The 11,116-nt window shown below is 37.8% G+C and overlaps 1 non-coding gene across 1 annotated transcript; it reads left to right on the top strand.

Moving 5' to 3' along the window:
• The first annotated feature begins 10,538 nt into the window (after positions 1-10,538).
• On the top strand, positions 10,539-10,611 carry Trnad-auc. The gene has a single exon. It is a non-coding gene; the product is annotated as a tRNA-Asp (tRNA).
• The last annotated feature ends 505 nt before the right edge of the window (positions 10,612-11,116 follow it).

Here is an 11,116-nt window from a genome sequence, read left to right as displayed (position 1 = left end):
TTAAAAAGATACTGACATACCTACTCACGTACTCATACCTAAGTTACTTAAAATATGTAAAAAGAGTGCCTCTTTTCGCCTACAAACTGCTGTGCAGTTTGGCGAAGATTTAAATCGTGATTTGTGTACTGTAATGTACGTGTAATGTCCGCCTGATGTAAAGCGGTCACCGTAACCTATGGACGCCTGCAACTCAAACAGTGTCACATGCGCGTTCATTAGAAACTTGTACACTCCTTTGGCTGTGTTAAGCACACAGCAAAAAAATGCCGACTACTCAAAGGACAATAGACGGAACAAGTTACGTCATCAGCACACCGCACCCTCGTTGAGCTCTGGCAGCCTTACTCACCGGCAGGAACACAACACTATGAGTAATTTGGCTGCGGTCTTCTGTAAGGCGAGACGATATCCGCTGTGCTGTGCCCTACCACACAAAGCGGAATAAATTAAAATAACTTAACCACAAAATTAAAATTTTGAAAAAACCCCCGACCGCGACCTAGTGGACCGATTTTCATGAAACATGGCTAAGAACACTCCCGACTAACTCAGCTTTCAGACAAAAAAATAAATAAATCAAAATTGGTTCATCCGTTCGAGGCTACGATGCCACAGACAGACACACACACAGACAGACAGACAGACAAACAGACAAACAGACAGACAGACAGACAGACAGACATACACACAGACAGACACGTCAAACTTATAACACCCCTTCGTTTTTGCGTCGGGGGTTAAAAAAAACTGCTACACCATTTGCAACAACGGTTACCGTGTATCAATGAATTCATTCATAATTTCTCCATGCAATTAAATTGCAAATATATTGGTAAAACAAGAATACTGTCGTACATATTTCATTATTTTGCCTGTTTGTTGAAAAATGACGCAAAGGTTCTCGGGATTTGGAAATCGTAAAGCCATCAAAACAGTACCAGGTTTTAATCAAGCGGAAACCCACCTGGAGAGCACAGCCATTAATTCATATTTCTTAATGAAAACGCTAAAAGTTAAGGCGATTTGCATCAAAAAGGAACACTTGACGAAGTTCCCGAATTAAAATTAAGAAATAATTCGTTCCTACTGTGATGAAGCTAAGTTTATGGGGATGCTTAGCCACGTTCCTTGTCATTTTGTATTTTAAATTGAAATCTACTATGGCGGGAACGGGAGTCAAATGAAAATATATTATATGCATACAGTTCTACAACTAGAGTTTTCTGGTTTTAGTTTAATGGCCGCCAGCTGTTAGTAAAACATTAAAAACTTTAGCTGTACAATTTATACACACCACCATCTATTTATAAATTCACGGAAAAAATGATCGCAGGATAATAAAATTAGACATAATGATTATATAACATTTAGGAAATATGTGCAAAATAATATTTGTTGTGCCGCTTGTGCGTGTTGATAGTGTCGTCTTTAACGGCCAGGCTGCCAGCACGCGCGCAGCACAATACCTATATACTAATTAATAATAAACAAAAAATCATCAAATACTAAAGTAATGAAATCACCTTATATCTAATCATCAATACATTTTGTAATCTTGTATTAATATATTTTGCCTGAATTTTCTGTTGCTGATTACTTGATCAGTATTCTCCCTTCGTGCACTTACGGAATCCAAAACCATATATTTCCATTTAACACATGTCAATTTCCAAAATCCATAGCCACCCTAATTCACTGTATAAACTTTCTATCAATAAGCGGGTCTAGTGCGAAATAAAATGGAAATATATGCGCCATATAATTCCCAGGCGCCTTAACGAGATGCCTTGAGACCTTCGCTTTCCCCCCAATTTGCTGTAATAAATAGTCGGTGGCGCCTTAACTTGTTTATTTTGTAAATATTTTTTCTGACTGTGTTGTAGATCTTTTACGGCCGAAAGAAGACGGATGCAGATTTTTTGTTGACGTCTTTTGTTTAGAGGAATGGAGGAAATATTTACTGTTTGAGATTGTTTGTGCCTGGCAGATTTTCGGAGGGAATTGGTCTGTATTAAGGGAATCTAAACAGAGGGGGAGGAAATGGTGGCAATTAAATGATATTAACTCATAAGGAAAAATGGTTACAGAAGGGCACTATACAGGAAAACAGAAGTTGTGTATAACTGAAGGTTTTTTTATCGGGTTAAGTTTTAGCAACGTTGTATGCATTTACTTTTGTCATGCCCCTTTTCAAGGAAAAGATCCTACATCAAGTTTAGTAGGTATGTAGGAAATCTATATGAAGAAATCTTTCTAATATTTTTAGTATAATTCTATTCAGATTCTTACTGTAAATTGCGTAAATTGTGCATATTATTGTCGATAGTAGTCTATCAACTTTTTATTGTATTGATGTACATACATTGGTAACTGTCTTTTTCTCATATTTGTTTCCTTTTTTTGGTTTTATATTTACTTTAATAAGAATCGCATATGTTTAAAAAATATGAAAAAAATCACAAAAGTAGAACTTTATAAACACTTTCTAGGAAAATTATTTTGAACTTGATAGGTTCAGTAGTTTTTGAGAAAAATACGGAAAACTACGGAACTCTATACTGAGCGTGGCCCGACACGCTCTTGGCCGGTTTTTTTTTGGTTTTATATTTACTTTAATAAGAATCGCTCTTACAGATGCTTTCAGTTTGAAACCAGACTAAGCTTTAAATCGACTTTAGTAAATGCTATTTTGCAATACTGCTCGTATCTATAAGACCTCATTATGGAACCGCAATCGGCTTAACTAGTTCAACTTTAATATAAGAGTGGAATAGAAAATGTAATCTCAAATGTGAAGCTTCAATAATGGTTCAATGTAACTCTATCTACATCGTGAATAATGTATCTTTTGATACACTACAAACACATGCCAGAGTTGTGGTCGTGTTTGTCGCTCCCGTATTGGCTTACACAGCCATGAAAAACGTTGTTGCCCCACTTGACACTGCTTGTATAGTCTGTTATAGACTCGAAGGCCAACGATGATGATGATGATGATACATAATTAAATTGTAAATCGTTTATTCCAAACAACCTTGTCTAAGTAAAGTAGTTTCTTTCTTGATGTAGGCATATAAGAGCGTGCTACTTTCAATCCGGATGTCGCGGGTTCGAACCCCGGCTCGTACCAATGAGTTTTTCGGAATTTATGTGCGAAATGTCATTTGATATTTGCCAGTCATTTCGGTGAAGGACAACATCGTGAGGAAACCGGACTAATTCCAATAAGGCCTAGTTACCCTTTGGGTTGGAAGGTCAGATGGCAGTCGCTTTCAAAAAACGAGTGGCTACGCCAAATCTTGGGATTAGTTGTCACAGCGGACCCCAGGCTCCCATCAGCCACGGCAAATGCTGGGATAACGCAATGAGGATGATGATGATAATGTAGGCATACTTACTACAGTACACTTATGAACGTCAAGAAATTAAGAGCTACAACCCGGCAGGACTCATAATATGTATTTTAAAAATGTCTTCTTATCTTATATATGTTATATCTGTGAGGGCCAAAATCTCTGTTTCCTCAAATGTAAGATAATGATTATAAAGAAATTGAATAATACTTATTATCCTGCTTTAAACATAATTTTGCTACATGATCCCTGGAATATGCTTTGGTTGTAGGTATACGAGAAGGCAATTATAGGATATAATTATTTATGTTTACGAAATAAAAGTATTTTGAGAAAGTAAATTAAGTAATTGGATATTAGGAAGTACGTAATTGGATATTATAATATATGAAATGGAAAAGGGAGTAATTAGGGAGCTTATGCCATTCATGGATTGGGTTAGATATATAGGTCAGGAACTACTTACAAATGAACACTATAAAAATACACGTAGACCAAAGTATCAATGTTATTAATGTAGTCATGCTAATCAGTCAAACTATATAAATAGTTTTGTGGAGCTATATATTTAAAAACTGTGTACTTGTTCCGACTTGTTGATAAATAAGTCGTGCATTTGAATTTGATATGAGTTTGTATAACTATACACATATTCCTCCTGTTGATGCAGTGAACATTTTTGTTTATTCATTTCAATATTAGTTACACACTTCACAAAGTTTCCCCTTAATAACGTATAAAACTGATTGGAACAAATTGGGTAACATTCTGCAGTAAAGTCACAAAATGAAAACATTTACCAAGCAATAAAAGCCATATAAATCCCTCTTAACCCCTTCGCTGTCCACGGTTGCTGGGCCCGCATTTTATTATGCAGTTAGCGGCATGCGGTTTGTGATCTCTGCTGCAGTAGGCACGGTTTATACTAGTTGTTATCTAAACATACATATATAACACGCTGCATATAACATAAATATTTTATTATATTAGAGGGCATCCTTGTACAACACTCCATTTAGAGGCCACAATAATTTTGTTATTTCATAGTTAAGCTATGAAATGCCCAGTATAAAATGGGCTAGGAGTGGATCAACAATTAAAGTCCGTGACTGTACAATTAGGGTCTCCCCATACCTATCGACGCGGAGTCAGCTTTCACTGACCAAATAACGGTCCGATCCTGCGTCGACATAATATATATGTTTGAGGAAACCCTCAGTGCGTTTTCACATTATCCGATCAAATGTAACCCAATTTATTTTCTACCTTTATTTAAAAGGTAGAAATTTAATATTTTATTTAAATCGAATGATTTGAATTTGACCCGCATCGTTCGTTCATTAAATATTTACACTCGCTTGATAGTTCGCGGTGTAAAATAAAATACGTGGCTGTCGCCAATTAGGATGGACCACAAAAAAATGGGCCTGATTTTTTCGCTGTATTTTATTTATGAATTTCTTGGAAGTGATAACGAGGTCAGAATCAATCTGGCGTATCTTATTCACCAGACGACCCGGTCACGCTAGTACCTACACCGTCTTAAATTCTTTGAAGGGCTTTCTCATAATACTTATTTCTTTGACATAAATATCTTTGAATACCTACAAGGGAATTTAGCATGGTTTAGCGCATCGTAACTGGTGAATTTCCAATATGACTTGGAACTCCGGTTGCCGTTTAAGAAGTTTAACACTCTTACGCTCCGTCTTGCGTGAGCGACGGGCGACGCGACGCGACGCGACGCGATGCGACGCGATGCGACGGCGATGGCTCAAGGTCATCGCGTATCCATCGCGCGAAACTTCGGCACTAGCATTTTGGTGATTAGAATCACAAGATTCGCCGTCTTTCACAATGTTCAAATGGTCTAGCGGGTTTGACTTCTAGGTGGAATCGTTTGCGCCATGAGTGTCGTGAGTTCGAATCTCGGCTCACGCAATCTTTTTGCATTTTTATTTACTTTTTTTCTTTTATGTTCTACTAGCTTTTGCCCGCGGCATGGGGTCTCATCCGGAACAGTGCAAAATTATTTCCAAATAGAAATCATAAATGGCGCTAAGTGTCACGATTGACGATTATTATTTTTTTATCAAATAGATTTAAAGGTATTTGAAGCGTCATAAATTAAGTACATTATAAATTTAATACAAACATCGATGACAACACAAATTTAATGCATTATTTTAGAAATTTTCAAAGAAATAATATCACGTAATATATTGCTACTGACTATGACGCAACAACGTGAACAACCTGCGCGCGACAGTATCGAGCTACCTAAATTTTATTGCATATTGTCACTAGATGGAGCTGTCACTATCTACAGTATACTGCCAACGAAACGGTGCGATTGTGTGCGTTCAGTTCATTGAGATATATGTACTACGTACTATAGGCGACGTTGCCAGACGGAAACTCTGCACAAGCTGACAAATGCGCGGAGTGCGCGAAGCGGTAATTTACGCGTAGAGTAGTAAGTCCACCATCAGATGTGACACATTATTATATTCCGCCTGTCAAAATTATTTATTTATTTATTTACAACTTAAAAAATACAAAGTAAGCGATCACTGCCGCCCATGGACACCCGAAACACCAGGGGTGTTGGAGGTGCGTTGCCGGCCTTTAAGATGGATGTACGCTCTTTTCTTGAAGATTTATCTTCTTCTTTAAAATACAAATATATACTTATATATAATAATATATATATAGTGCGGTCAGTTTTTCTGGACAAAGCGTAGGTATCCATTGTTCTCTTTTTTCATGACCAGGCCAAAGAAAACAGCAAAAAGTGAGCGTGCTAAAAATACAATTTTACTCAATAACTGTTAACAATCAATAAACAAATTAACTTTTTTTTTATATTATAGTAACATAATTCATAAAGTAGTAAGTAGTTACCTAATAATTTTCCAAATTGAAATAAATATATTTCGCAAATCTATTAGAGGTGAAACACATTAGTAGGAACAATGAAAATGGCACATCTGCGCGGTTAACTTTTTAGTCTATGATTGCGTCACCAAAATCGCGCAGCCTCGCTCCCGCTCGCGTGTTCGTAGAATATTCAGCTGTCAGCCGATAATATTTGTTTGTTAAATAATGTAGGTATACGTTTGTAGTAGTGTGCGTGACAAAAATGTCGTCTATTTCTATTAAACAGCTGCCAATGATCGAAATTCAAATTAGTTGAACAATTTCCATTGAAAAAAAAAGTTTGTAATGCATCGGTCCGAATTGTGGATACTAGTTTTATCATCTTTTAGTAGATACAATTGAATGTAAAATTATTTATTTTGCCTGACACTCTTGAGTATTTTTTATGCCGTTATTTTAATTTTACAATATAATATTTGGAATATAGTGCTTATAATTATTAAATATAAAACATTTTTTAAATACTTTTTGATACAAAATCATACTTCATTGATTTGGAACAATGCTTTTTATCGGACCTACAGTCAACCAAATGGAACCCTAGGCCACTGTAGAACTATGTCATAGTAACGTTATAAATCAGATTGTAAGAAACCTCTTACTGCTTGTCATTTTGACATGGTTGTAGAGTGGCCTAGGGTTCCAATTGGTTGACTGTACATCCGACACTATCGGAAGCGTTTATCGGATGTAGGATGTCGATCTGACACCCGATATCGGATCGGATAATGTGAAAACGGCCTAAGCATTAACCGTTAGTGCGTTTTCACATTATCCGATCCGATATCGGATGTAGGACCGATATCCCATACATTGAAGCCGCCATCTTTGATTTTTGCCTTTGAAATCCTTCCGACATTTGCTATATGCACGACCGATGCGATGCATGCGAAATCAAACCTTATCGATATGGAAGTATGAGACGCGACGATTGCCGACTGGCTAGGATTTCCGAACGCACACGAATGCGCGCTCGGTCGCCGATTTGCGGCGGAGTGGGCCTAGACCTCGACGCGACGCCGCACTTGCGTCGCGCGAAGCGCAACAGCATTTTAAAATCGGTGCGACTCTGTCCGTCTGTCTGTCCGTCTGTCACATTCCTAAATATCTCGAGAACTACTAATGCTATCAACTTGAAATTTGGAATAGTTGTGAACATTGTAAACCTCTACAAATAGAAAGTATAATTTTTTTAAATATATTAATTTTAATTGTAAAAAATGGCCAAAATGTGAAAATGAAAGGGGGGCAAACTGTAAATTTCAAGTTACTAGGTCAAGTGGGGTATCGTTGGAAAGAGCTCAAATTGAACGTAAATAAACTATTTTTTATAATTTTTTTGTTGTGGAAAAAAAAAGAATTTTGAAGGAAAATGTAAAAAAAATACCGTCCCCCCCCCTTATCTCCGAAGTTTACCAACGAAAAATTATGAAAATTTTAGTAAACATTGGTTTTATGCTATATATTACAGGAAAAATATAATCGTGTTTGTATTTTGAATACTTTTTTTAATTCACAAAAAACTTTTAAAATTTTTACTTTCAATTTACCCACCCTTGCGGATGTATATCGTACTTCAAATTAATACGAGATGTTACGTAAACCATCTTCTGTCCAATAAAGTAAAAACTGTTTAAATCGTTTAACATTATAAAGAATTATCCCTGAAAAACCAGGTCGCGCAAATTAGTTATCAAATTGACCGGGAGATGGCGCTATACACTATAATACTCATTAGTGCCTATACTTTTGTCTTCTAGTCAAGTCATTAGAGTTATATGAAAATATGAGATTATTTTTACTAGGTAGTTTGAAAGAAAGTTTGTACGGAACCCTCGGTGGGCGAGTCCGACTCGCACTTGGCCGGTTTTTTTATGTAAAAACGATAATGTAAAAACGGCCTAAGGGTTACCAAGGCTCGATCGGCGCGCCTAGTGGACGCCAGGCTTAAATTGTCTGGTCTTGGTGTTTTAATAATTTTATGTGTTTATAGTCGTAATTTATTTGCGAAGTATTAATTTTATATCTGTATTTTTAAATTACACTATGTTGTGGTACCGGGAAGCATATTTTAACTTAAAAGGACGTAATGACAACATTTCATACCATGTTTCAGAAAATAAATAGTTTCGGAGTTTAAATTAAGTTTGCAGTGTTTGCACAATTTTATGAATAAAAATATTACTCTCGAAAATGTTTTATCAAATACGTACTTTACATTTTGTTCATTATGTTTACTACATGTACATTCTTAGCTATTATACTTATGTATTTCTTACATAATAATATTCATTTCCATATTTCTAATTAACTACGCGCCTGCTTTAGAGTGCGTGAGTGAGTTTAAATTTTAACAAATCAATGCATCCTTTGGTCGGGGGCTGGGGCCTCTCAACTCAAGGTCGCCGGCGCCGTGGTCGCGGGGCGCGGGGCGTGGGGCGCGGGGTGGGGCGCCGCGGATCTCGTTCATTCAATTCCGCTTGCATGTGTTGCGGACAGAGCGAGTATATTATACGTACGCGGCGAGCACACATACAAGCCGCACGGCAACGCCATCTAGTAATGTTCGACTTTAAACGTCCATGTGACGTTATAGGTTTAGTGCGTGAAAGCTAAAACAGATGTCGCAAGATGTTGCAGTTTGATGACTATTTCGACGTAGGATACTGATAAGAGTTTTGTTGGCCACGCGTGGCTACTGGCGCCATCTAGCTCTTTGAGTGTGGATTAAATTTAGCCTACAGGTCTAGAATACTTAGGACGGCGCCCATTTTTAGTATGGGATTAGGTCTGGTATCTGTACTAGTATTATTTGATCTGTGGCCGGACTATCGAACGTAGGTCCACTGTCTATGAGCGCTGGGCGCAGCGCAGACTGAACTGAGCAGTGAGCGGGCCCGTGTCAGCAGTGTATTTTATTCGAATTTTATGTGCTTTAAAATAGTACATTACGATACAAGTGCGTAAAAAAGGAAGTTCGAAACGAGTGGCGATAAATTAAAACACGACCGAAGGGAGTGTTTTAAATCGACACGAGTTACGAATTTCCTTTTCGCACGTGTATCGTACGACGTTTTTCAGTACAGATGAGCCTCCAAAGTTTCGTCCTGGCATATAATGAACCACTTCTCGCACTAGTGCGTAAAAAAAACACCATCTGTACTGAAAAATATCTATCGACACAAATGTATGTCTTATATGTATTTTTTTTAATATGGCAACAAGAAGTTCTGGTTTAGGATTATATCTCAATAAATGCAGGAATCGCAGGAATTACAATGAACGCCCCTTAAAGAGTAGTCTAATTATATTTTTTTTGTATGGGTACCTTTCCTTGTTAGTATAAAAGCCGGAGTTATTAAAAATAAAATAAAAATAAGAATGAAGATTCTTACAGAAAGAAAAAAGTAAACAATCAATTAATAAAAAATAAAAGAAACAAAAATAAAACTGCAAAAGCACGCCTCAGCCGAGGTTCGAACTCACACCGCTGGCGCGGCGTCCAGACGTCGAAACCGCTAGGCTACGAGCCCGTTGTAATAACTAGTTAATTTTGTGATCCTATTCACCAAAGTCAAGTGCTAGTACATATATCGTAAGGTCATCGCACTAGTGTTTCATATTTTTAGTTCACACTTAAATTTTAATATTTTACACAGACAATCTCGTATCACCGTGCACATAATCAAAGGCTGTCAATACAAGTTACAAAAGTTGTAATTTCCTTACTTTTTAGGCACATTACTCCTTTGGTCAACTTATGTTAATTTGAATATTTTGAATTTTTATTATAAGAAAATATAAAGAATGAAATGTGAGACTAGTAATCAATCGTTATTTCTCTAGTCCGACCTCTCTACGTATTGAATTTGCTTCTAAAAATCAAATAGCTTGATCGCGCGCCCATCGCCATCGCATCGCGTCGCATCGCCGTCGCGGGCCGTCGCGGGCCGTCGCTTACGCAAGACGCTCCCATATGAACACAGCGGTTTGATCGCATCGCGTCGCATCGCGTCGCTTAACATTCGCATGTTCATCGCTAGTTCGTCGCGTCGCATCGCCGTCGCGTTCCGTCGCCCACCTAAGACAAGTCCATAGAGATAGAAGGTTTGATTTCGTCGCATCGCATCGCATCGCGTCGCCGTCGCGGGTTCGTCGCTCACGCAAGACGCGGCGTTACGGTAGATGTCGCTACGGGTCCCATTGACCTTAGTAGTGGAAAATTTCGCTGGCTTGGTTGAAGTCTTGGTGGCTCAGTTGGCAGAGCGTTGGAGTATCGATCCAAAGGCCGTGAGTTCAAGTCTCACCCAAGGCAGACATTTTCCACTTTTAAATTTATTCTAAGCCTAGTGGCATCGATTGCAGACGTTTCTGCTAATCAGAAGTTAAAACCTACAAGGGAAATATCTTGTTATACAAGGGAAGTACCTACTATATATTTGGGTTAAAAAACCTATGACGCGAAACGATGGGGTGTTATAAGTTTCACGTGTCTGTCTGTTTGTCTGTATATGTGTGTGTCTCTCTGTGGCATCGTAGCTCCCGCACGCATGAACCGATTTAGATTAAGTTTTTTTTTTGTTTGAAAGCTGAATTAGTCGGGAGTGTTCTGTCCATTAGGTCACGGTCGTAGGTTTTTCCAAAATTTTTTTTTTGGTTAGGTTATTGAAATCTTGATGAGGGCTTTAATGAGGAGAATTAACTCCACGCTGGCAGCCAAGTGGCTAACAGCTAACACTTCTTGGTTAACGAAACTAGGATACATCTGCGACGGAGCGTGATCGTTTGATCACTTGCCTATTGAGTTACTTGGTACTTGG

The sequence above is a fragment of the Leguminivora glycinivorella genome, chromosome 18, assembly GCF_023078275.1.
Source record: "Leguminivora glycinivorella isolate SPB_JAAS2020 chromosome 18, LegGlyc_1.1, whole genome shotgun sequence".
NCBI lineage: Eukaryota > Metazoa > Arthropoda > Insecta > Lepidoptera > Tortricidae > Leguminivora > Leguminivora glycinivorella.
This window is presented reverse-complemented; position numbering and strand designations above follow the sequence as displayed.